The following is a 26,635-nucleotide window of genomic DNA, read 5'->3' on the forward strand; positions in this document are numbered from 1 at the left end:
GCGCCCCGCCTGACGCTATCCCAACACAGTGCGAGGGGCCGCATAGGCCGCCCTTTTGGCTTGCAGCGGGGCAGGCGGAGCGACTTAGAGGAAAAGTCACCTCACGCACCCTCCCGCAGGTAGCAGTTTCTCTGTTCTTGTTTAATTAGACATTTCTCAGGTGGACACTTTGAATTCCTTCCAGCCAGGACTCAGGTCTTCAACTTGTTTTGTCAGCCGTCTTCCTCCAGCCTCCTCCCATTCAATACATTTTGTGCTTAACTTTAAAACTGTCCCTACTCTTTTCTGTCTTCAACTGATTGTCACTTACAACAAACTAAATAAATTACTCAAAACATCAGCCATTAAACAGTACCCTGCACATGGCAGGTGCTCAGTAGATGCTAATTGATTGCATGTCCCCTAGCCATGCTACCTCCTTGTTACTATTAAGTGCTCCTTGAGTCATGAGACTGATCAGCAAGGTGGGGGAAGGCGCAGCGAAAATAAAGCATTTATCTAAATGTTGGATCAGACATCATATCATGTTTGGAGGGAAAAAACACTGCATTTACAGGTAATAGAGTATATATTGGTAACATTTAACAACTCTACTAAGAATACCTTTCCTGTCACCTGTACTGACACATATAAGCACTCCATGAGTATTACCTGATAAATGGGTAACACTATGGAAAGGGAATTTGGAAAAATCACTCAACGTTATCCTCCCTTTAAATATTTTTCAAAAAGATTAAGTATTTGTCATATTCTTCACCCATCTTCGTTAGGAGAAATATATTTGAAAACATTCTCAAAGGAAGATGGTAGTTTTTGGTTTTGTTTTTAGAGAGCGGCAAGGCCTCAGTGGAGTGCAGTGGCACAGTCATAGCTTACTGAAGCCTCGAACTCCTGGACTGAAGGGATACTCCCACCTCAGCCTCCTGAGTAGCTGGGATTACAGGCCCATGTCACCACACTCAGCTACTTTGTTTATTTTTGTGTTTTGTAGAGATGGAGGCTTCACTGTGTTGCCCAGGCTGGTTTCAAACTCCTGGCCTCACAGGATCCTCCTGCCTCATCCTTCCAAAGTGCTAGAATTACAGGTGTGAGCCACCACACCTGGGTCACTTTTATAATAAGTAAATATGATTATTAACTGAGAAAGAGTGAATGTCAAACATCTGCTGTGTGGGACGAGTGACTGTGTTTGGCAAAGAAACTACAAAATAAAGGACAATATCTCCACCAAATCCTCTAATGCTGACTCAGCATGTATCCTGAGTCATCCTTAGAAGCCAACTAGGTTTTTTAACCTATAAATGTTTCTTTATTAAAGTGGCTCATGATCATGGTTTTGGAGGACAAAGACTAATGGACACGCAAACAAGAAATCAAAGAAATAACTGGATACTGCATTAATAATGAAACAGATGGTGTGGTATTGTTATTTTATAATTACAGTATATATATTAACACATATCCACTCTGCCTATTGAAATATTCTTCATTCCTTCTGTGATCGAGAACCCCACCTCTGTTCTGAAGCCTTTCTGTTCTCTCCAGTGAAAATTAGTCATCCTACTTGACATCATGTGGTATATAGGATACTATTCTTGTGGCACTTGTGGTTTTGGTGCCATGGTTTTTGGCAATGTTTATGCAAATTAGATTGAAAGTTCTACAGTGCTACATTAGTTAGGTCTGCATCTAATACAGAATGGGCCCCCACTAAAAATTTTCTGGAGGAATGTTGAGGGAATGATCAGTAGGTCCAGAAGTAAAAATTCTTCCAGTGTGATTTTTTTTTTAAATCACAGGCTGTACTCAACTTGGTTGTATCTAGTAGAACCAAATATGATGGTCACAAAAACCTCATGTCTAAAGCAAAGCCTTTCCCAGATATCCTGTTCCCTGAGGTGAAGGGGCTAATCACAAATGTGCATGTTTCATGTGGGTGGTGGAGGTGGGAGTCCAGCCTTGCAGGGGAGCAGAGTGGACAGGTGCTCTTTCTCAGCCATGCTTCAACATCAGTCTGTTTAGGAGGGACCAACATTGTCCATCATGCCTATTCTGTTTTTATTGATTCTACAAATAGTTACTGAGTAGCTCTAATGTGCCAGACATTGTTGTAAGCACAGGGAATATATCAGGAAATTTTTAATCCACTCTCAGATTCTCCTCAACCATGATGAATTGTGCCTGGGAGAGGGGAAGAAATAATGCAACCCAACAAGGGTGGCCCTAAGGCAGGCAGTCCTTGGACTCCCTGGACTGTGTCTGTCCTTGACCTCATTGCTGGAGCATGTAGAAAGAACGACTCAGAGCCTGACAGGCCACAGTGAGTACAAAGCCTCCAGATTCCAAGGTGGACAAAACTCACCAAGCAGGTTATTAATCTTGATTCCATGATGGTTATAATTGAGAAACAAGGAATCAATTCAGACCTCATGCTGGAAATGAATGTGAAAGACATTGCCAACATCCAAGAGCTCTGTGCTGTCATGAAGACAGGAAACTAAGATTGACAAAAATAAAGAAACATTTAAGTGAGTATTTGATATGATATCATACTCATGTTATGTTCAGCTTAAGTTACTACATTTCAAACCCCAATTTTTAATGTATTTTAAACTTTCTTATAAGACTTTGATAATACAAACCTCTGTGCTTGATCCATCACATACCATAACCCTACCCGATGTTTTAATAACATGTATAAGGTAACTCCCCTAATAATTAATGGTCAGTGCAAAAAATATTAGCCTTAAAAATGCAATTATTGATACTACTATCAATAAAAAGATGATGGTTGTTTACTAACGGAATAAAATATAAATGGCTAGTTATTGTGCTAGTGATACACTTTTTTTTTTTTTTTTTTTTTTGAGACAGAGTTTCGCTCTTGTTACCCAGGCTGGAGTGCAATGGCGTGATCTTGGCTCACCGCAACCTCTGCCTCCTGGGTCCAGGCAATTCTCCTGCCTCAGCCTCCTGAGTAGCTGGGATTACAGGCACGCACCACCATGCCCAGCTAATTTTTTGTAGTTTTAGTAGAGACGGGGTTTCACCGTGTTGACCAGGATGGTCTCGATCTCTTGACCTCGTGATCCACCCGCCTCGGCCTCCCAAAGTGCTGGGATTACAGGCGTGAGCCACCGCGCCCGGCCAGCTAGTGATACACTTTTAATTATACTTTACATTTCATAAATTATTCAGTCCTGACAACAGCCTATGAAGTGCTATTATCATACCCATTTTATAAATGAAAAACTGAGACACAGAAGTTCAATAAATAATTTCTGCTGGATTTTATAGAAATTGACATTAACATGAAGTTATGTTTGACCAGACCTCTCTTAGAAAAAGATATTAGGAAATTACTTCTCTTATTCTACTCTGCCTCTCTGTCCTTCTTGCTCTTCCCCAGGTACCCCAAAGTCCCTCTTGCCTCAGGACTTTTACCTTTGTGTTTCCTCTGCCTGGAATTGGCTTTTCCCATCTATCTACATGACTCGTTCCTTGCTCCATTCTTGTCTCTCTTTAAATGGTCCAGATTATTGATGTGTTCCTTGACCCCTCCATAAAAACAGCATCCCCCTTTTTGATATTCCTGTCTTCCTTATTCTGCTTTCATTTCTGTACTTATTCCTCTACTGACCTGATATAGATTTATTCATTTACTTACAGATTTTTTAAATGTCCCCTTACTAGTATGAAAATGTTAGTTTCTGTGAAAGAAGGGACTCTTTCTGCTTTGGTCACCTCTATGTTTCCATCCCCTAGAAGAGTAATTGGAATTTATCAACAAATGAAAGATTTAAAGAAAATAACAACACACATACCCAAACATTAGAGTTATCTTTTGAAAAGATTAATTTGTTAACATTTTGAGGGTTATAATCAGGTAAGAGAACTACATTGCTTTAAAGTGATTTTACTTTAGCTGCTTGTAACCAATATACTAACATATGACGTTTCATGACTTCATCAAATCTTTATCTGAAAGAGCCATAAGTAACACAAGAATCTTACATTATAAAATTCTACTCATAGCTTGGTTCTCTTTCTTGGGTTTCTGGGTTCTGCTAGTTTAGAGGCCTCAGTAACTTGAGAAAGAATGCTTTTATTAAGGAACACAATTTTATTATAGAAGTTAAAGTGAAGCTTCTGGTCATTTGCCTCTGCTACTTTCAACAGGCAAATAAAGGGTAGTTACAGCATTGGCTGGGGTGTTTGTCAAAGATCACCCTTTGCCGTACAGGCCGGGGAAGTAGTCCAGACAAACCTCTTGACATTCAGGGGCAGGTTAGTAGATGACAGGAGCCCGACCCTGCCCATGCTACCAAGGGTATGCTTACATTAGTAATACAAGTTGGGATCACTCTAAAAAACCTAAACAACCCAATCAGCCAAAACTTTGGTGTAAGGAAAAGGGAACAAATGCTTATGGCCTCGTAAGTATTCTAATAAAAGGTGTCTAAGGAAAAAAAAATCTTAAATTATTTCCTTCCTTCTTTAGAGAGGTGAACATTTTCTGCAATTGTTTTTTTCTTTCATCTATTCCACCAAATGCTGACTAGATAAGAAAGCAAATACTGCTCTCCTTACTGTGTATTCTCTTCTATGATCCTCACGAAATACCTATAACAAAATGAGATGTTTTTCTGATAAAATTTCATAATTTTCAGAATCAAAGGGATCTTAGAGCTTGTTTACTTCATTCTCTTTTATTTTACAAGGAAATCACAGCCCAGCTTTCCCAGGGATTACAGTTAGTCATTGTCCTGACTAGATTGGAACCAAGACCAGGACCCTTTCTACACTAACTGATAGATCAACATTTTAAAATCTCTGTAAATCTATGAAATTAAATGGGAGGAACTGCCTCAATCATTCTTAGTTTAATGAGTAAATATTTGAGCTCTATTGATATGTTTAAATATGAAATTTGTTCTACAAATTTACTTCTATTATTTTGGAGGTCTGACTTATTGTTACTCAAAATTATGGATGGCTTAACATCCTAAATGATGGATGGCTTAACATAGAACCAATATGGAGCTTGGCTTGCTCTTGAAGTAGAAAGTTGTCTGGAGGCATCTGGAACACACACACACACACACACACACACACACACACACACACACACACAGGCTTTTCTCTAAGGGAGAAAGAAGGCTGGCTGGCTTTAGGAAGGAGTAGAGCCCAATGGAAACATTACTAACCTTTCTTTATCTACCACTGAGCAAATACTGCTGAACCCTCTGAGAAACAATGGTACCACTAGTGACTTCAATGAGTGTTTATCTTTCTAACTACATATTTATATAGGGGGTGGCTACCTGCGGCATGCTTGCCAGAGAATTGAGAAGTGACTGCTTGTAAAAGCTGGAAAATATTTGGTCTAGAAACCTGTTTTTAAAATTCACTCAAGATAATATTACATTTTATAGCATTAGAAGAACTATTATCATCCAACCATTTAGATACCTGGGTTTAAATAATTTTATTCTGAAATTATCTCAATAGCTGACAATGTGGGGCTTAAATTAGAAGAAGGAAAATACAGGAAAAAGTAGTACTAGGAGTTAATAATTCTATAATATTGGTATCTAGAAATGTCTTTAGATGGTTTTACTTCAAAGACCTTAAAAAATCTTGTCACTGATGGATTGACATTCATTACCTTGTTCTGCTTGATGACATATTCAGTTTAGGATATTCATGAATGCAATTAAATTTTGTCTGGGAGCTACATGATATTAGAATATATGAGGTCACAGACATAACCATATATCCTACTAGCCAAAAAACTGATGAAATATCTGTTACATAACATCACTGAAACCATCAGCTTAGTAGATTCAGGGTGGAGAACAGATGGAATGGCAAACAAGGCACCAAGACAGTAAGTTGCCTTGCTTAGGAGTTAGCCTGAATTGGGCTGCAAGGTGAGAAATGCTTTAGATCTCTTGTGAGTCGATGAAGACAATACTGTTTGGCAATCTGTTTGGCAATCTGACTTCTAGTAACTTCCTCCTGGGTAATGACTAAGAACCAAGAGGAGGGGAAAGAGAGCTCCATTCAGGAAACATGACTAAAAGGCAACACAAGCCTACTAAAAAACCAGAACCTAAGGAAAGGAGTAGACCGGTAGGTAAGTAGTCTTATCCAGATTTTGGAGTTGCTTAGTGACTCAAAAAATAGAAGCATAGAATGTGGGTCAAGAAACAGTGGATTCCAGAAGGACCCTTTGAAGATGTTTCATAGAGAACTGGGATTTTAATTTACACAGCTTTTCTGGAACACCAACAAATCAGTGAAATGGAGTTGCCAGATGCCAATAGCAATGTTGTATTCATGAATCAGTATTGAAGTGCTATGAAAACTGAAGGTGGTTTTTGGTAGTGGGGACAGGACTTAGGGGAAGAGAAATAGATAAAGGACATAAAGATTACAGCTTCGGGAAAATTTCTTGAGAACAAAGTAGACTACTGATTTATCTAACAATGTGTTGTAGGTTGAACTCTGTTCCCTCCCCGCCTCCAAACTCGTATGTTAAAGTCCTAACACCTAGTAACTCAATATGACTATATTGGAAATAGGGGCTTTAAATGGAGTACTTCAATTAAAACAAGGTCATTAGTGTATGCAGCCCCTATCCAGTGACTAGTGTCTTTATAAGAAGAGGTGATTAGGATGCCAACATACACAGAGGGAAGACCATGTGAAGACACAGGGAGAGATGGCCATCTATCTACAAGATGAGAGAGTCCTCAGAAGAAACCAACCATGCTGACACCTTGATCTCAGACTTCTAGCCTCCAGAACTGTAAGAAAATGAATTTCTATTGTTTAAGCCACCCAGTCTGCAGTACTGTCTTATGGCAGTCCCAGCAAAGTAACACATAAAGCAACACCATTTAAATTGTAGGATTTAAATAATAACAGCACTGACTGGTTCTAGTTGGACCCAAGACCACCCCCTTCCCTTCTCTGTAGAAATATTAGTCCAACTGTGGCTGAAAATTGCCATTATCCAGCTCTTTAAGTGGGACATTTCTTCCTAATATTCACAAGTCACAATGAGTCAATATCACTCCTACTCTGGGGTGTGGCCCAGGATCAGGCATCACATCCATTGTAATATTGTCATTAAAATGAGAAGGCAGGATGTTTACAAGCCTAGTGCTCTGTAAGTAAAGAATTTTCAGTGGGAGGAGACTGATTCATTTCTGCTCAGAGTTGAAGGGATGCCCTGGTCTCTTCATTTGTATTCAAGAGACGAAGAGTTAGTGTGGCAGTTTTAGAGATACCACTGCTGCCATTGCAATTAGTATTGGTGGCTAGTTAATAATACGAATTCCATCACTGTGCTTGGTTTGTAATATGAATTCAACAAGCATTAATTTACTTTTCTATTATTTTTTGGTTCTGTAGCATTTCACACTATACAAAGCTCTGCCACACACATTATCTCAGTCTTCAAAATAAGTCTGTGAAATATGAATTATTGTTATCATCCTTATTCAGCTACTAAGAAAACTATATCTCTCAAGGAGGGTGAACTATTTACTCAAAATTACACTACAAGTTAATAAAAGAGATAGAACTCAAAGCAAAGTCATCTGTCTTCTCAAGCAGAACTCTCTCCAATATACCCACCAGCTCTAAGTAGTCAGTTCTATTTCTCCCGGTAAGCTTTCAATAATCCATTTTATCTATCTATCTATCTATCTATTTCTATTTTTACTTTCAGCTGGAGTCTCGCTCTGTTGCCCAGGCTGGAATGCAGTGTTGTGATCTCGGCTCACAAAAAAAAAAATATATATATATATATATATATATTTTTTTTTGAGACAGAGTTTTGCTTTTGTTGCCCAGGCTGAAGTGTAATAGGTTGATCTCGGCTCACCACAACCTCCACCTCCTGGGTTCAAGCGATTCTTCTGTCTCAGCCTCCTGAGTAGCTGGGATTACAGGCATGCACCACCACACATGGCTAATTTTGTATTTTTTTTTTTTTAAGTAGAGATGGGTTTTCTCCATGTTGGTCAGGCTGGTCTTGAAATCTCAACCTCAGGTGATCCACCTGCCTTGGCCTCCCAAAGTGCTGGGATTACAGGTGTGAACCACCACACCTGGCTTAAATAATCCATTTTAATCAAGGAATGACATTTTCTGGATTCATCAAATATTCTTGGTAATGAAGAACTTTGATATTTATTACACAGATTGTACCTACCCTACAAATATTACATGAATAAACAATTTGCACATACAAATGAGCAGAGAAGGAGAATGCCCCAGAACCTTTTCATAAGTTACTTACCTTCTACTGACCTTGGGTCAGAATTTCTTCAGCATGATTGCTTAGAAGATAATTTCTCTTACATAAATACAGAGTTCCCAGAAATAGGTTTAACAGTACTAATCTTTATATATTATATGGTTTACTTTTTATTTTACTTTGTGTATGTTTGTGTGTGGGATAGGGAAGCAACATTACTTCTATAGGAATATAGTTTTCAGGTTTTTTATGCTAGACTTAGAAGCAAACTTTTTAAACATAATTCATTCATTGGATGGAGATTCCTTGAAAATTAAGAATTTTCAAAGAATTGATTTATGATCTTCTCAAATCAATCCTTTTATGGTTCAGAAGGTACTTCAAGCATTTTGGCCAGGTGCAATAGCTTATGCCTGTAATCTCAGCACTTTGGGAGGCTAAGGTGGGAGGAGTGCTTGAATCCAGGATTTTAAGACCAGCCTGAGCAACATAGGGAGACCCTGTTTCTACCAAAAAAAAAAAAAAAAAAATTAGCTGGGCATAGTGGCAAATGCCTGTGGTTCTAGCTACTTGGGAAGCTGAAGTAGGAGGATTGCTTAGTCTTGGGAGGTCAAGCTTGCAGTGAGCTATGATTGTGCCACTGTACTCCAACCTGGGCAACAAAGGGAGACCCAGTCTCAAAAAGAAGAAGAAGAAGGAGAAGGAAAAGAAAAGCTTGCAATATATCCATGGCACATATGACATTATCCCAATGACATATGCCCTATAAGAGCAGCAAGGACTAGTTAATAGACACTGAATGATGACAGAGTGTTGCTGACATTGCACAGGTAGTCCTGTCCTACTGGAAATCTTATCAGAACCCCTGAGAGCCCCTGAATGGAGCCCAGCATATGCACTGATTTGATAACTCACTCCATACCTTTTCCTTCTTAGAGAAGGAAGATGATAATAGAAGCTCCGATCAGGGATGTTGGATTCTGGTGATGGAGGACAAATTATTAGGTGTGATACGAGAAAGTATTAAAATAGAAGCTGAAAACTTAAAACCCCAGACAAACAGAGAGACAAGACTCCTGCAACAGGCATCCATTCCTACTTAGCTCCAAACCACTGGGGTCATGGATAATGTGACTGTTCCTAATTTGCCCTGGACAGTTTCAGTTAACACTAATTGTTCAGGCAAAATTATTAATAGACCCTCGTCTCACTCTCAAAAGTGTGACAATTTGTACAATACAGTAAATGAGCACTCTAGTCATAGGAGAATTTAGGCTCAGTATTGCCTGGTATCTCAATTTTTTAAGCCAGAAATTTGGATTTTTATAGAACATTTCTGATTTTTTTAATGTGGGCAATAAATTCCAAATTTTTTAAATTGTCCAGGTCAAATAAAAATCACGAGAGGTGGAATCTGGCCTGAGAGCTGCCACTCTGTCGCCTGTAAATTAGAAACTCTAGGTGATACTACAGTGTTCTTTGCCTTCCCTTTGGAGGCCTTAGCTCTCATGGGCTGATGAGAGATGGTACTGGGGGCCTCCCACAAGGGAAAGCCTTCTGCTTTAGGCAGTTCCAGTGGTAATCAGGACAAGGTCCAGGAGACAACAGGCCTGAAATGGGCAGTTTAGCCAGCTGTTTGAGGCCTTAATGATTATAGCTAGCACTTCCCATGTAGTAAAGTCTTACACAGATTATCTTACTCTTCACAATCGCCTATGAGGAAGATATTACTATCTCCATTGTTCTAATGAGGAAACTGAGACTTAAAGAGACTAATTAGTTTGAATGAGGTCACCCAGCTAGTAAGTGGCAAAACCAGGGATCTGAACTAATGTCAGACTTGATTCAAAAAGCCCACATCTTTATTCTCTGTGTCTGCTGCTTCCCACTGTAGAGAGATCAAGTTCTCCTTTCCCTTGGGATGCTTTTCATTTGGGTGAGTCATATTTGAGCTTTTGTCACCATGGAAAATCATAAAATCTTGACTCTTAGTCTGCAAGAAGGTATTTTCTTGCTTTCATTCAGGTATTTAGAACATAGGCCCAGTGGTTCAGTCCAAATCTCCAGAATGAAGTGGGGTGAGGGTGGGGGGGGGTTAGGGCCAAATTCCAAAGTAGTCATAAGCAGTGTTCTTTTACTAGGTGTCTGTCCTTTTGCCTAGATCCCTTGGAACTCTGCCAGTGATGGGCAGCTGGTCAAAGATGTGAGGTTTCACAATCCCAGTCATCTCTGTGACCTGTATCCATTTTAGAGCTACAAGTAATGAATATACCTCATGCACAGAAACTAGGAAAAGCATAGAAGTTTTTTCCAGTATTAATTTGACCAAAGATTGGACATGTTATAGTGAATCAAATAATGTCCCCCTAAAATGCAGAACTTTAGGATGTGATCTTGTTTGGTAAGAGGGTCTTTGCAGATGTAATTAGTTCTAATGAGGTCATACTGCATTAGGGTGGGACTTAATCCAACGACTGTTGTCATTACAAGAGAAAACAGAGACACAAGGGGAAGATGGCTGTATAAAGAAAGAGGTAGAAATTGGAGCAATGTAACTGTAAGCCAAGGAACACCAAGGATTGCCAGCAACCATCAGTACCTAGGAAGAGGCAAGGAGGGATTTGACTCAAGGGACTAGAGAGGAAGCATGGGCCTGCCATGCCTCCAGAACTGTGACAGAATCCATTTCTGTTGTTTTAAGTGATGCAAGTTTGTGGTACTTTGTTAAAGCAACCACAGGAAACTAGTACACATGATAAAGAAAAAAAATTTAAATACTGAAATGCCCTTTCAAGATGGAACAGAAATCTATGTTGGAAATTTAAATTTAAAAGTTCCCAAGTCAAAATTTCAGAAAGCATTTTCTGACACACTGCTAGCTGAAGAATAAACTTTACGGAAAAGAAAAGTGTCCTCCCCGTATAATGCAAAAGTCTCTACTGAGTTTCTGTAGAGGACCAGAGGCATTGCTTGTGTCAATTCAAAATGGCTTAGCTCTGATCTAATCCTGAGCAAGACTTGCTTGTGTTTAGGAAGTCCATCTACCAAAGTCTACCACCATTTGCCAGGTCATCGCAAGCCTAAAATCTGTTATGCCTGGGGTAAGCCATGGACATTCAAGTGTGCATTCTCTGCCATGTTTGCCCTGTTTATCTGAGTGGCTTCTGACTCAGTTTCCCTTTTGAGACTATGATTCTGACAACCAAACCAGCTTTTGTTTCTCTAAAGACAGATCCCTTCCTTACTCTTACCTCTAGGAGGGGCCCTGCCTCAAATCTGATGGACTCTCTGCTTTAGAGAGGGATTTCTTACACTTTCAATTTTGGAATGCCCATAGCAACTCTGAAGAAAGCTGGTCACAAGCTCCTATATCCCAACCTCAGCTGATTCAACCAAATTCAGGTGTCTGGTTCAAGAGCAGCTCATCCATAGGCCTGTCATTGTTCTATGGAGTAGTCTGGCAAGGAAGCTTTATTTAATGAAGGAAACAGTAATCAATAGTACCAACAGGACCTTCTCTTTGGAGAGTTTAAATAGGATGCTTTGCTGGGTATGGGGGTCCCTGCTGTTGGTAGTAGGGAGAAAGATTGGAAAGACACACAGAGAAAGAAATCATGTGGTAGCAGGCACTGTTAGTGAGTAGAGGCCATGAGACAAAGAAAAATGCAGGAAGTTGGCTGGTAGTGGCAGGAGTAGTAAAACAGGGACAAGAACAGCTGCATCATTATAAAAGTGGCAGAGCATTAGATTCAGGGCAGCTGATGCTGGTGTCGGAGGGCCCACAGAATAACTCAAACTGCGTTGTGTTCTAAGCAGCCTCTATCTTGTAAATGATGTTCTGGTCTCTATGAGGAATAGCTGTGCAGCTATTTAGTGTTTCCTGTCTTTCTTACATCCTCCTGTATATCCCTGCAATGCCACCCTCCCAGTTCTGCACCCCCATTAACTAAGATAAATGTGTCTCTGCTCTTGAAACATTAAAAAACCAGGCCATGAAACCACCATCTGCCGCTATAGAATTTCATCAGATTGGACTTCATGGAAACCATCCAGAGATTTTGAAGGTACCCTCTCCTCTTAGACATCAACACGTGGAAAGTCCCTTACTACCGCTTGGCTAGACCTTCTTACCTCAGGTCTGTTGCTTCCTCTTCTTCAGTTCACTTGCTGCAGAAGCTCAGACATGCTTTATAAATCAAGGCACATGGGTTATTATAACACTGATCTCATTTAATGTAACTTCATCTCCATAATGGAGCATTTGACCTCAAACTTCCACTTCTAGGGATCTCAACTCATCCAGCTGCTCATCTCATTGAGCATCTGGAAAGTAGTTTATTCTCCTGAAAGTTCTCTACCATTGAGTATTTGTGTTGTTCCCAATGTTCTTTGGATATAAATAACACAGTGGTGAGCATCCTTATAATAAAGCTGAGCTTGCGTCAATCCTATTTCCTTAGTTGAGATCCCTAGAAGTGGAAGTTTGGGGTGAAAGCCTGGGTATATTTTTATAACTCTTCCTACATAATGCCAAATGGATCTCCAGAAAGAACAAACTTATTCACAATCTTGGCAGTAGCATATTGGCAATAGCTGTAGTGAGGAGGCAGTAGAATGGCCATCTCACTACAGCTGTCCTTAATTTCTTCCATGATTTGGCACAATTCTCATTGAGCCTCAGGAGTTCTTTCATTCCTCTCTGAGCCTTTCTGCATTAGATTCTGTGTTAATTCTCATCTCATTTCCATTGTTCATGATTAGTGCTCAACCATCCAAAGCCTGCACCTTCCACCCCAAGACTGAGAAGACTCCATCTGGGAAGAACATCAATAGCCCTCCCCTACTAGTCAGTAGAAGTCTGGAAATGGTCTTTGGCTCACAGGCTGAAACCTAAGACACAGATGCTTTGGTGTGTTTGAGCAGTGGTTGTCCCTAATACCCCTGGATGCCCATCTATAGTTGCCTTCCACTTGCTTCTTTTGGGCTCTTGAGTTCACTCAAGGGAGTCCCATCCTATATTCTGCCATCAAGCTGGTATCTGTTTTCCCGCATCACCTCTGCCTGCCGTATTACCTGGGGCTGGGTCACCTATATCTTGCTCTTCTCCACCTTCTATTGGATAGACTTCCCCAGATGATTTAGTTTTGCATCTCATGATCCTCCATCCCACCCTATCCCCGGTCTTTGCCGAGGTCACTGAGGCCATTCCCTTATGCTGCTCTCCTGTATTAGTTGTTGCTTTGACTTTAACATCTGTGAAATACAGCTATATTTTCTATGTGTTTGCTTAATCTTGGTCTCTTACTGCCACCCTCTCCTTTGCGTTGCCACTTCTGCCCTAGCTTTGCCCTGACACTGGTGACTCCCCTCACTTTGGCTCAAGGCTTTACTATTCCCAACATGCCCTGGCCCGGGTGTTACAAGCCTAGTGAGAAACTGACACTTTAAGGCTGCTTCAGAATACCAAAGGAGTGTATTAATTATGCATAGAAGGGCTGTGGTAGTTTGCCAGTTACATCTTAACAAACTCTATTCCACTCCCCAGACATCCCAGCCCTTCCCTACTTCTGTTAGGTCCTTCCTGCCTCCCTTTGTTCCATCTCTGGCTTCAGCATCTTGACCTGCCTTCTGGCCTCTGGCCCACCATATGATAGTCCAGTGCCCAGTTTGGCTGCCCTTCTCCCTTGGCATTGCTGGCCAGATCTAGCTTCCCTGTGAGCTGAATCTATAAGCTGCCCTGGCAGGCATGACCTTGCATTCCTGACGGCCCTACCTCCTCTCTGGGTCTGGCTCTGCTCCAGAAGCTATGTGGATAGGATATTTTAACCCCTCCAATTTCAGTTTTCTCCTGAGAAGGTAGGGCCAATACAGGAATATGGGCAGTCAAGGCTCAGATCATCCTCTTTCCAGCAAATCCTTTCCAGGGACATGCCTTGAAAAGGAACGTGGTTAATAGGGGCAGGCACTCAGAACTGAAGAAACTCTAAGAAATAAACCAGCAATTATTGCCCAGAATGACCTGCTCATCCCTCTATGGCATGCTCTTACCCAGCTCTATGTTACCAATTTTGGAGAGCTACCAAGGTGCTTTTATCTAACACTTGGGGGGTCTCCCACCTTGCTACTGCTCCTGCTCCCCAGACTCCAGTGACTTTTTTCTTAGACTTATTGCTGAATGTCTGAATCACCCTGCTTCAAGGGTGGAGGTGACTGGTCACTTTAGTGGGTTCTATAAAGTGAAGGACTGTAGGGGCTATTTAACCAGAGGGAATGGGGGAGCATCAAAATCAGGAGGGTGAGGAGATGTTTCTTGGTTCATGGGAGCCAAGTCCAAAAATCCATGAGAGTCTGGTGCCCCTCCACTCTAGCAGCTGCTATAGACTTGGCACAGAACAAGCATGTGGATGCAGGGAGACTGGGAAGAAACTCTGCTCTTGTTTCTGGCCTATTTTATGAGCCAGAAGGGCAAGGCACATGGTGGTGTTCTTTCTGGTCAAGCTGCTTTTGATTAAAAGAAACTGAAACCTACTTAGAGTTCAGGGGATTGGAATAAGAGGAAGAGCTGGCTCTTCTACAGTAACGCTAGCAGGAAAATAGGGAATAACCAGCAAATTGACTGGCATGTCCAGGGAAGTGAGTCAGCCAGGATCAAAAGCCAGGCATTAAATGGACAATGGTCACTGTCCTTCTGCTCCTTTCTATGGCATGCTTATTCCTTGGCTTCCTCCTGTTACAAAAAGACTAGGAACTTCTGGAACCCATGCTATTCCAGAAACTCCTCTCAACAAATCAATATTCTCTCACCTCCAAATTATGTTGGGGAATTATCAGAGCTTTGAATGGAGTTCCGAGTCTTTCTTCCTGATAGACAGGGACTTATTCTGAATATTTTGCTCACTGTGCTAAGTGAAGAGCTAACTCCTTACCTCTTCCTTCCCTTCCTTCCTTCGCCCTTCATGAACTGAGTCCCTTCATGCTCTGGCCTTTGCTTCTTTCACCTGCATTATGGTGGGGCTCAGGGTGTAGAACACAGAGAGAGGCTGGGAGAGCCAACTCATTCCCATAACTCTGGTCCTAAAGAAAACCCTTCAGATGGAGTACCTGTTAGTCCATCCTTATTAAATTCATGGTAACTTACCTCTTAGTATTCATAGCCTCTCTAGCAATGAAGATTTTCATCCTAAGTGCCTTGAATCAAACTTTCTGATCACCCTCAGGTTCCAGAGACACATAAACAAATCAGCTGTTTGCAAAAAACAATCATTATCTCTTAGAGGAAACACACCCATTGACATTCTTTAAGCTTTACAACTTTGGACATCTTACATATGAGGAAATCAAGGCTCAATGAGGTGAAGTGACTTACTTGCCCAAGGTCACATGAGTTAATGGTAGCGCCAGGACAAGAAGTCGGATCTGCCCTCAATCCAGGGATCTTTCTATTATGCTGTCATGCCTTCCTCAGGATTTTGCTCATCTTTGGCTTATGCAACACTCTATCTTAAGTTGAAATTACTCTCATAGCTTAGAAATAGGACAGTTGCCTAATTTGTATTTTCTTTCTGCCTTTCTACAGAGGAGTCTCAAAATACTATGGATTGTTAAAGTAGAAAACTGGAACCTCATGGGGCCATCTTAGATCCTCAACAGGTATGTTCCGGAAAGCCTTTGCTGGTGTGTTCTCAATGAAGGTGTGGTCTACAGTTTTGGTTTCCAAAGGCTACAGTGTCACAGGTCTTGCATATGAATCATGGTCATGAATATCCATGAGTGATCTATGTTAAATACTGGGATCAGGTAAAAGTACAATGTGATTGTCAAATCCTATTTTCATTTTTCCTTCTCTCTTGTGAAAATTTAACTCACCTGTGTTTAAACTTCCATTGCATACATGAAGGTAACAGTAAAACACTGTGGAGAGGTAGCATAGCATAAAGAATGAAATAGTGGGTTCCAATGCCAAACAAACCTGGGATCATATCCTGACCTGGCCACTTGCTAACTGTGTGATCTTGGGTAAATTACATAACCTTTCCAAGACTTAGTTTTTTCATTCATAAAATGAGTATTATTTAAGATTACTATGTGAAATAATCCAGGAAAAATGCTTAACACTGGGCATATCTAATAGCCAATGCCTTCCAAATAATAATTTTATTATTGCATTACCTCAGTCTTTACTAGATAATAAGAGACCTTGGATGCTGAAGCTGCTATAACTACATTTTTTTGGCATATTGGTGGTGCTAATATTTGTACTCTTATCTTTTCCCTCTTTCTGTTCTTCTCTTCATTATTTTCACATGATAAACATGGACTTTTTCTGATTAACCAAAAAAAGACTAGTAAATTTCATTATAGTTCGGTTTAATACATTTATTTTTAAAATTAAGTATGTCTGTTTTAATTCAGATATTCATTTTGAACATAGCTGTTGAAACTCTTAGTTTAAATATTTGTATTATATGGCAAAACCCATAGACAATATTCAATACATTGTTTTCAAAGATATCCACTTTACTAAGTCCCTCCTTTTCTTTAATTTTTTGTTCAAATCTTACCTTAATAGCGCTTAATCTGATTATCCTATTCTGCAAGCTCCTACCTTCTCCTATACCTAACACTCCCCGATTCCAGAAACTTCCACCCTACCCTACTCCTGCCACATCCCCCCAACACACACACACATTGGCAATCCTGAACCCACTTTATTCTGCTCTTTTTTTTTTCCCGTAGCACTTATTACCATCTAACATAAAATAAAAATATTTTTATTGTTTGTTGTATGTTTCCATATGGATAAGGGTTTTTGCCTCTCTCTGTTTCTCTCTCATTAATACTTCCAAGTGCCTAGAATAGTGGCAGTGACATAGTAAGTGTTCAGTAAGTACAGTAAGTATTGGTTGAATGTTTGCTGAATGCACATACTGGCCTATTTATTAAACTGGATCTTCTTAAATTATCAAATGACCACCTTCTTCTTCTTCTTCTTCTTCTTCTTCTTCTTCTTCTTCTTCTTCTTATTCTTTTCTTTCTCTTTTTTTTTTTGAAACAGAGTCTTCTCTGTCACCCAGGCTGAAGTGCAGCGGCATGATCATAGCTTATTGTAACCTTGAGCTTCTGGGCTCAAGAAGATATATATAGATTCACACACATATGATATATAGAGAGAGACAAATCCCTGAGCCATTAACTTCTATTTGTCTTCCTGCTAATCCTAACTAAACTTTAGTAATGACTATTTGTGTGAGTATGTATATATATGCATATATATGTGTGTGTGTGTGTGTGTGTGTGTATATACACACACACACACACACACACACACATATATATACGTATATATCCAGATAGAGGTCATTTCCCTAGTGTATATATATACACATATGTGTATATCTACATGTATGTATAGATATACACATATGTGTATCTCTACATGTATGTAGAGATACACACACATATTATACTGTAGGTATATATGTGCATTTATATGCATATTATATACATATATGTATGTGCGTTTATATGCATATGTATGTGTGTATATATATACACACACATATATAATATGCATATAAACGCACATATATGTAAGTATATGTATGTGCGTTTATATGCATATTATATGTATGTGTGTGTATATACATACATACATATATATACACACACATACATATAATATGCATATAAACGCACATACATATACTTACATAAGAAGGTTGTATTTTTTAATGGTGCAATAACTTTTAAATCTCTCAATGGCGTATGGTATTTTTTTCCTCTTTTCTATTTTGAGGGAATGTTTATTTCTAAAGAAATAGCTGTTTCATCACATATCCCACAGTGTAATGAGTGCCCTGGGATGAAAGTCCATAAAAGGTTCCTCTTCAGAACTCCCAGACTTGAGTCCAGTTTTGGCTCAGATCCAGTTAAACAACTGTGTAATTTGGCATGGTACTTTGAATATGGGGTATCATTTTAGAATGATGCTCAGATAAATCTGTTTTTATCTAAATTAAACTTGCTAGTTGCTGCTTAGCCCTGACTGGATTCATTTGATTGATTGATTTGTTGTAATTAACTTATTTACCTTCCCTAATTTGTCAGGCATTGTGCTAGGTTCTGCTTATATATGATGAAAGGACAAAGTTCCTTCCTTTAAAGAATCTAATAGAGGAGAAGTAATAGACAAGTTTAAATGGTGATTATAATGTAGCGTAAGTGCCTCATTATAGCTGACAACAGGATTATGCTAAAGGAACACAAGTGGCTAGGAGATATTGATAGCCTGTAAGTAATCTAGACTGCTGCCAAGTTTACCCTGAGACAGTAAGGTTTTCAGGATAGGACCAGCCATTTTGTCTACTCTGAGATGGCAATTGCTTGTGGTCAGAAACAGAGGGAGCAAATGTATTATTATTATTACTATTAATATATTTTTAATACCAATGATGGTAAGGAAAAGGCAGTTTACAGAACAAGAAATTCAATCTTACTCATAATTAAAGTAATGCAAATTAAAATAATAATGCAATTATTAATTATTAAATAAATAATTATTAAAATAATAATGCAATAATAATTAAATTATTGAACACCTACTGTGTGCCAGGCATTGTTAAAGGTGCTGGGGACTAAAGCTCAAAATCATGGTTCTCAAAGAGCTGTATCCTAGTTGGGGAGACACAAAATAAAGAAATGAATAAATAATAGGTAAGTGCATGAGCTTATAATTAGAATCCTGGTTGAAGCTCAGTTTACTGGGGGTCCACTGGGCCCATGAATCCAAATAGAGGTTATTTCCCTAGTCCCCAATTATAAAATTGAGATCAACACACATGAAAGTTGGAGAAATCAATGGGATGAACAACAATATTACAGTTTTACTCCAGGCTATATTAACCATCCTATCCATTGTCATAAAATACTCTGAAAAACAGAGCTGCACAATCCAGACTTCCCTCAAAACACTATGGCATTGATAACTTTGTGCTGATCAGTCAAAAAAACAAGAGTTGGTCAGCATGCTGGAGACCTTGGTCAGATACAGGCACTCTAGAATGTGGGAAATAAACTCTATCAAGATTCAGGGATCTGCCACTTCAATAAAGTTTTTGGGGTCCAGTGGTCATAGGTGTCCTGGGATTGCCTCCAAAGCAAGAGATATAGCACTGCATCTTACCATCTCTGTTCATTAGGAAGCACAGAGCCCAGTGAGCCTTTTGGGTTCTGGAAGCAACACATTTCGCACATATTGCACCACTCATATACCAGTGTCCACAGAAGGCTGCCAGCTTTTACTGGGGTCCAGAGCAGAAAAAAACAATGCTCTGCAACAGGTCCAATACAAGCAACCCTACTGCTTGGGCCATAACTTCTGGCTGAGCTATGATGGTGGACATGTTGGTGCTAGGAAAGTGGAGTTGATGGTGAGTTCTAGGAGGAGAATCACAATGCAGGCCCCTGAAGTTCCAGAGCATCGTTATGCCATCTACAGTGAAACATTATGCACTTTTTGAAAAATAGCACTTGATGTCTGTAACTGGGCCCTGGCAGACATGGAATGTGTGACCATGGGATACCAAGTACCCAGAACTACCCATTATGAGTTGGGTTATTTTGGCCCTGACATATCATAAAGTCAGACATATCCAGCAATAGTCCATTAAAAGATGAAATTGGTACATCCAGTATCCAGCTCAAGCAGCAGCAGAGGGCCAAGTAAACTTCATAAGCAGGTGGCCCAGGACCTCATGACCACAGCTACACCAGCACCTCTCCCTCCCTCAGTTGGCAGCTATGCCATGCAGGGGTCCCTATATGATCAGTTTAAACAGAAGGAAAAAGTCTAAGCTTAGGTTATGGACAGATGAGAGGGAGCATGTGGGAGCAAGTAAAAATGGACAGCAGCTTCCTTACTGCTACCCTCAGAGATGGACTTGAAAGAAAGCAAAGAAAGTAAATTTTCCCAATGGGCAGACCTGCCAAGCAGCATACTTGAATACCTACTTTGTGAAGAGAGAGAATAGCCCAAAATGAGAATATCTCTTAGTCATCTATTGTTGCATTACAAATTATTTTAAAATGTGGGGTCTTAAAATAACACATATCTCACAGTTCCTGTGGGTTAGAAATCCAGGTGTGGCTTGGCTAGACCCTCCAGCTCAGGGGCTCTCACAAGACTGCAACCAAGATGTCAGCTGAGCTTGAGCCATTTCCAGGCTCAGCTGAGGGAGAGGATCTGCAACCAAGCTCTCTCATGCGATTAACAGAATTCAGTGTCTCACAGGATGTTATACTGAGCGACGTTGGTTCCTTGCTGTCTTTTGGCCAGAGGCCTCCCTCAATTGCTGCCACATAGGTCTCTATAGGACAGCTTGCTATATGGCTGCTGGTTTCTATAAGAGTGAGCAAGTCAGAGAATAAGAGAGGGTAAGTAAGATGGAAACAAAGCTGTTTTATAACTAATCTCAGAAGTGATGTCCCATTACCTTTGCTTTATTCTATTTGTTAGAAGTAAGTCACTAGGTCCAGTCCACACTCAAGGGTAGAGGATTATGTAGGGACACCAATACTAGTAAGAGAAGATTAGAAACTTAGAAACTGCCTACCACAAAACAGATTCCTAGGCAATGACCAGTAGCAGCAGCCCATTGGACTGGCATACTGAACATGCAGCTCAAGTGCCAGTTTTGTGGCAATATCCTACAGATAGAGTACCATCCTTCAGGACACAGGACCTCTTTATGAGACTGTATCCCTTCTATGAAGAATACAAAAGGTAGAAGAAGGAGTAGTCTCACTCACCATTACTCCCAATGACTCATTCTGGTAATTTTGGACTCTGCAGGATCTGAAGTTCTGGTCCCCAAAGGAAATATTCTTTTACCAGGGGACAGAGCAGAGAGTTCCACTGAAGTACAAGGTACAGTTTCTACCTGGACATTTTGGAACTTTTGTGTCCAGAGGCTAGTAGGCCAGAAGTACCCCCATCTTGGCAGGAGTATTCTATTTTGATCAGCAAGAGAAATGGAGCTGCTTTTAGACAACTGGAGCAGGGGTAAGCCCAGATTATCCACTGGGGCACCTCTTGATCATCTCTCACTCAATTGTAACTGTGAAAGGGCACAGGCAAGCAGTCCTGGTATAGGAAGGATATGAATGCCAAGGGCTCAGATCCCTCAGAGAAGAGGGTTAGGGTTAAACCACCAGGAGAGCCACCAATGCTGCTTGAAGTAAAAGTTGAGGGTAAGGGAGACTTAGAATGGATAGTAGAGGAAGGAGAGGGTGAGTGTCAGTTTGGTTCTAAGACTAACTGCAGAGATGGGACTATAGTTTGTCCCACTAACCTCCTTTTTCTGAGATTCTCTTCAGGAAGAGAGGACTATGAGAACCATGGTGGAGACACTGCTTGAACTTGTGTGGAGAAGGAGATCTGTGAGGTAAAGGGTAGACTGTGGTGACCATGAAAGCATTTTCCTCAGATCACCCTTCAAGAGAGCCAGGTGCAAGGAGGTAGGCAGCCAACAGCCTCCAGCTGCTGCACATTTGAATATATCCAAGCATTCACTTCAAGGTCACAGTCTACCTAGGCTGGTCCAAGGCAATGATTGAAATGGGAAGTACTACAGCAGGGCCATTTATGCCTAACATGACACTCCTCTGATGAATAATCTCAGCTTTGGAGCTCTCCACTGGCCTAGCTGAGACTTGTGCAGAGTTGCATTGCAGTCTGAGATTCCTTCTGCAGAATTCTCCTTCCCCTTCTCTCTTTCCACAGAGGTCAGACCTACATCACAGTCTGAAGGCTCTTCCTACCTACACTTGCTCCCTTGCCCCTATATCCTTCATGGGCTTTGTCCCCAGTAAATCTCATGCATGTCTAATTCCTTTTTGGTGACTGCTTCTTGGAAGACAGAATATGATCCAGAGCAGAGTGACTTTATTTCTTGGAGTTTAAGGTAACATTGCAGAAAAAAATACCAACAATGTAGATAGATTCTAACCAAATATGGAAATGTCCCAATTATACAAATCCAGACTGCAGTGTAACTTTTGGATCATAGATTTATACATTAAGAAACACTGAAAATTCCCATTGCTATGGTCAGTTGAACACTGTGACCAAGCAGATAACTCCTCAGATGGATAGATGAGTACTTAACAGGAGTGAAAGTAGGAGTTGCCTACTGCTATCAATTCCTGTAAGACAGAGTCTTGATCAATGCCAAGACTTTGGAAATCCTGAATACTAAAGGGAAAACTGAAATTCCATTTAAGCTCCATGATCAGAATGAGAAATTAAATAAAATATTAATTGAGTCAGAATGCTCTCCTCCTTTGCATGAGCTACTTTGCAGGACTCTGCAGGACATTTTTCTGATTAAAGGGCTTAAGCAATTTATTTTAACAAAAGTGGTCAGTAAGCTTTCCAAAGCTGCAAGTTAAGTAAAAGATACCCTTGAAAATTCTTGGCTTGGTCTCTTATTTATCACTTAGACCTTTCTTGATACAAAAAACCATTTGATATTTTCAGTGCTTCCTCCCACACTACTCCACCCTCTGCATTTTTCAAAGAAATTTAATAGAACTGCTGTGGCTGTTTGGTTCCAGAGGCAATTGAAATAATATGTAAGATAGATACACAATTAGGGGATAAATTTATAAGAAGTCAAGTCCTACTTCTATTAAGACTGAAGCTTGTAGAAAATAAGCATCTCATATCACAGCATGTTTATTAAACATCTACACGATCTCGCATTGGATTTTAAAAATAGAGAAGTTTTTAGTCTTCTTTTTTTCTCTAAGAAACTGAATAGTTTAGTCACCAAAACCTGATTGAACCCTAAGTTCTTTCAAATGTCAGTGACTCCATTAAGGCTAGAGAATGCTCTGGCTTTGTTTTGATTAAAAATTTAAAGAGCAGATGAGTAGTAGCATAAAAAAGACAAGAAAGAACATAGGCAAATTTCTTAAAGTTATAAAAATAACAGTTAATAGTTACAGTACACCTACTATAGGCAGATTTATAGAGATTATCCCATTTATTCCAAACAAGAACACTTTAAGACAGGGTGCCATTATTATACGCATTATTATCCCCACTATCCCAATAAGAAAACCAAGATTTGGAGAGGCTAAGCAATGTGCCCAATGTATCACACAGTCAGGTCTGCATGATTCTAGGGCGGGAGTTGGCAAACCCTTCTGTAAAGAACCGGTTGTAATATTTTCAGCTGTGCAGGCTTACAGTCTCTGGGTCTTCATTGCAACTACCAACTCTATTGTCGTATCATGAGAGCAGCTATCAATGATAATGTAAATGAATAAGCATGACTGTGTTCCAGTAAGACTTAATTTACAAAAACAGGCCAGCTAGATTTCGTTAGTGGGCCTAACCACTGTGAATGTTTCTCGTTCTTAGGTGGGACCATGTTTTAAATTGCAAAGCAAATAAATTGCTTTCAAAGCAAGTGTATTTGAAATCCTACAGAGAAAATTCTAATGAAGTTGAATCTAACTAAGTTACAAAACGTATTCATTCAGCAAATACTAGTTGAGTGCTTATTGCTGGGATGTTGGCAATACGGTGGTAACAGAGACATTAATGTAGTTTAATGTGGGAAAAAAGGCAAGTAAATAGACAGTTATTGTTTCCATACGCTGTGATAAATGCTGTATGATGGGGCAAGGATTGGGATACCAAGAGAACTTAGCAAAGGGGCACCAAACCTGGCCTGGACAATTAGGGGGTCTCTGGCAGAACAGGCCAGTGGTCCTTTGCCAATTCTCTGTTTCCACCACCCAGCTCCACTCTAGGAGCAAAGGTTATTTAAACAACAACAGCGGGAGCATGGCTTCAGCTTACTGTCCAGTCTCCACGGGCTTCAAGCTAAGGCCCTTACAGTCTCATGAACCAGGGCCTGCCACTGTCACCTGGAGATCTGTTCAAAGAAATCATCAGTTTGATTTTAAGGGTCTTGGTTTCTCTAGCTTTGCCTTGAATCCTAACCCTCTCTAAGAGGCCATAGTGCTCAAGCTCAGTTGTCATCTACTCACCCAAAGAGCAGCATGTAGAGCAAGTGGATAAATCTGGATTAATTTACCAGGGGTTCTGAAACCTGGCTGTTTATGAGCTATTTACTTGAATAGCATTCTGGAACTCTGAGCCTAGCGATTTAGAAAATACTTGTTAAGTGTATGAGAATCCAACTTTTTAACAATCTCCACAAGTCTGTCTGATGTACATGAACCATGTTTGGAAACTGCTGGCCAGGAGGATTTCTAAAGATGCATTTAACCTTTCCAACCAACTGTTTATTGCCATGGTGACATTTACAAACATCTTACCAAGAAGGAAGGAAAAATTGAAATGGTTTTAGGGATGTTTACCATGACTTCTACCTTCCCATCACTACCATGTAAGGACAATGGTTTGACAGGCTGGTGTGTGGGAGTCAACTTTGTTACCCTAATATGTTGAAAAATGGCCAGGAGTTCCTCTTTGTTAGGTAACAAAACAAAAATGTGAATCTTGAATGGATGATGCTTGCATGCTTAATTCAGGCATGCTTTACACAGTAAAAGAGCAGTACCTGTGTATAAATCGAGCCTAGCAAAACACAAGAGAATTCTGCATGCCTTCAGATTCAGGCCGAGTGCTGGCTGGCAGTCTTCTTAGCCCCAGCATTAGTTTAAACTGATGTTCAGTAGGGTTATTGAGGGCCAACTGGCAAAAGTTATAAGCAAAGGAAGGAAAAGGGTTAAAAAAAAAAAAAAGGAACAAACGAGAGAGAGTTTTAGAAAGCAATGAGGAAGATATGTTGGAGTGGTAAAAGTTTCCTATTTCCTGACTGTGCTTTAAAAATTGGGTCGGTTTTTGGATTTTAGCTTTTTTATTACTCCAAAGACCTAGGATGCTCAGCTTCTGTCACAAATCAGGCATTCAGGTAGAAACAGAGCTTCAACATTAGCAGGAGAGTTTTCAACCTTGAAAAAAAAAAAAAGTTTTGGGGCCAGGCTTGGTGGCTCACGCCGTAATACCAACACTTTGGGAGGCTGAGGTGGGCGGATTACTTGAGGCCAGAAGTTGGAGCATGCATAGTCAACATGACAAAACCCTGTCTCTACTAAAAAATACAAAAATTAGCTGGGTGTGGTGGTGCATGCCTGCAATCCAGCTACCTGGGAAGATGAGGTATGATAATCATTTGAACCTGGGAGGCAGAAGTTGCATTGAGCTAACATCACACCTCTGTACTCCAGCCTGAGTAACAGAGTGAGACTCTTTCTCAAAAAAAAAAAAAAAAAAGTTCTGGAAGCCATCTGGATATTAAGTTATTGCAACTGTTTCTTCAGAGCATAGGATAGGGGAGCATCTTGTTAGACTGCAGAGATATGAATAAGATGGTCTGATGGGGCACTCTCATAGAGATATCAAAGGATTTTAAGCTATCATTGTTCATATATATAGCTGGTTTTTAGGACTATCTTTTAAAGATAGAATATTAGAAACTCTTGAGTCCCAAGCTGGGAGCGGTGGTTCATGCCTGTAATCACAGCACTTTGGGAGGCTGAAGCAGGTGGATCACTTTAGCCCAGGAGTTTGAGACCAGCCTGGGCAACATGGCAAAACCTCGTCTCTACAAAAAATACAAAAATTAGCTAGGCATGATGGTGTGTATCTGTAGTCCCAGTTACTCAGGAGGCTGAGGTGGGAAGATCACCTGAGCCTAGGAGTTTGAGGCTGCAGTGAGATGATTGTGCCACTGCACTCCAGCCTGGGTGACAGAGTGAGACCCTGTCTCAAAAAAAACAAAAGTCCTGTGTCCCAATTCTCTATTATCACTGTAGTTCCTATTACTAACATATTGGAAAAAGTTCTCATCCTGTATGTTCCTTAATTTCTTTTTTGTAAAATGTGTCACCCAGCTCCTGAGCACTGCAATAGGCTGGCTAACTTTACCTGATAAACATGACTTAAGGCCAGGCGCGGTGGCTCAAGCCTGTAATCCCAGCACTTTGGGAGGCCGAGGCGGGTGGATCAAGAGGTCAAGAGATCGAGACCATCCTGGTCAACATGGTGAAACCCGTCTCTACTAAAAATACAAAAAATTAGCTGGGCGTGGTGGCACGTGCCTGTAATCCCAGCTACTCATGGAGGCTGAGGCAGGAGAATTGCCTGAACCCAGGAGGCGGAGGTTGCTGTGAGCCGAGATCGCGCCATTGCACTCCAGCCTGGGTAACAAGAGCGAAACTACGTCTCAAAAAAAAAAACAAAAACAAAAAAAAACCATGACTTAAGTGTCTTCACACTATCCAGCCTATGGGTGTAACTCTCCATAGCTGTGACCCCAAAATTGT

At 40.4% G+C, this 26,635-nt stretch overlaps 1 long non-coding RNA gene across 1 annotated transcript in view; it reads left to right on the plus strand.

Annotated features, from left to right (window-relative positions):
* LOC116529985 overlaps positions 1-26,635 on the plus strand; it is a 78,509-nt gene continuing 51,874 nt past the window's right edge. Inside the window, exons 1-2 of the long non-coding RNA XR_004259770.1 lie at positions 1-119; positions 15,849-15,922. This is a non-coding gene — a long non-coding RNA (uncharacterized LOC116529985). The remainder of the gene's footprint in view (positions 120-15,848; positions 15,923-26,635) is intronic.

The sequence above is a fragment of the Sapajus apella genome, unplaced genomic scaffold, assembly GCF_009761245.1.
Source record: "Sapajus apella isolate SASKATOON/1434 unplaced genomic scaffold, GSC_monkey_1.0 scaffold64, whole genome shotgun sequence".
Lineage (NCBI taxonomy): Eukaryota > Metazoa > Chordata > Mammalia > Primates > Cebidae > Sapajus > Sapajus apella.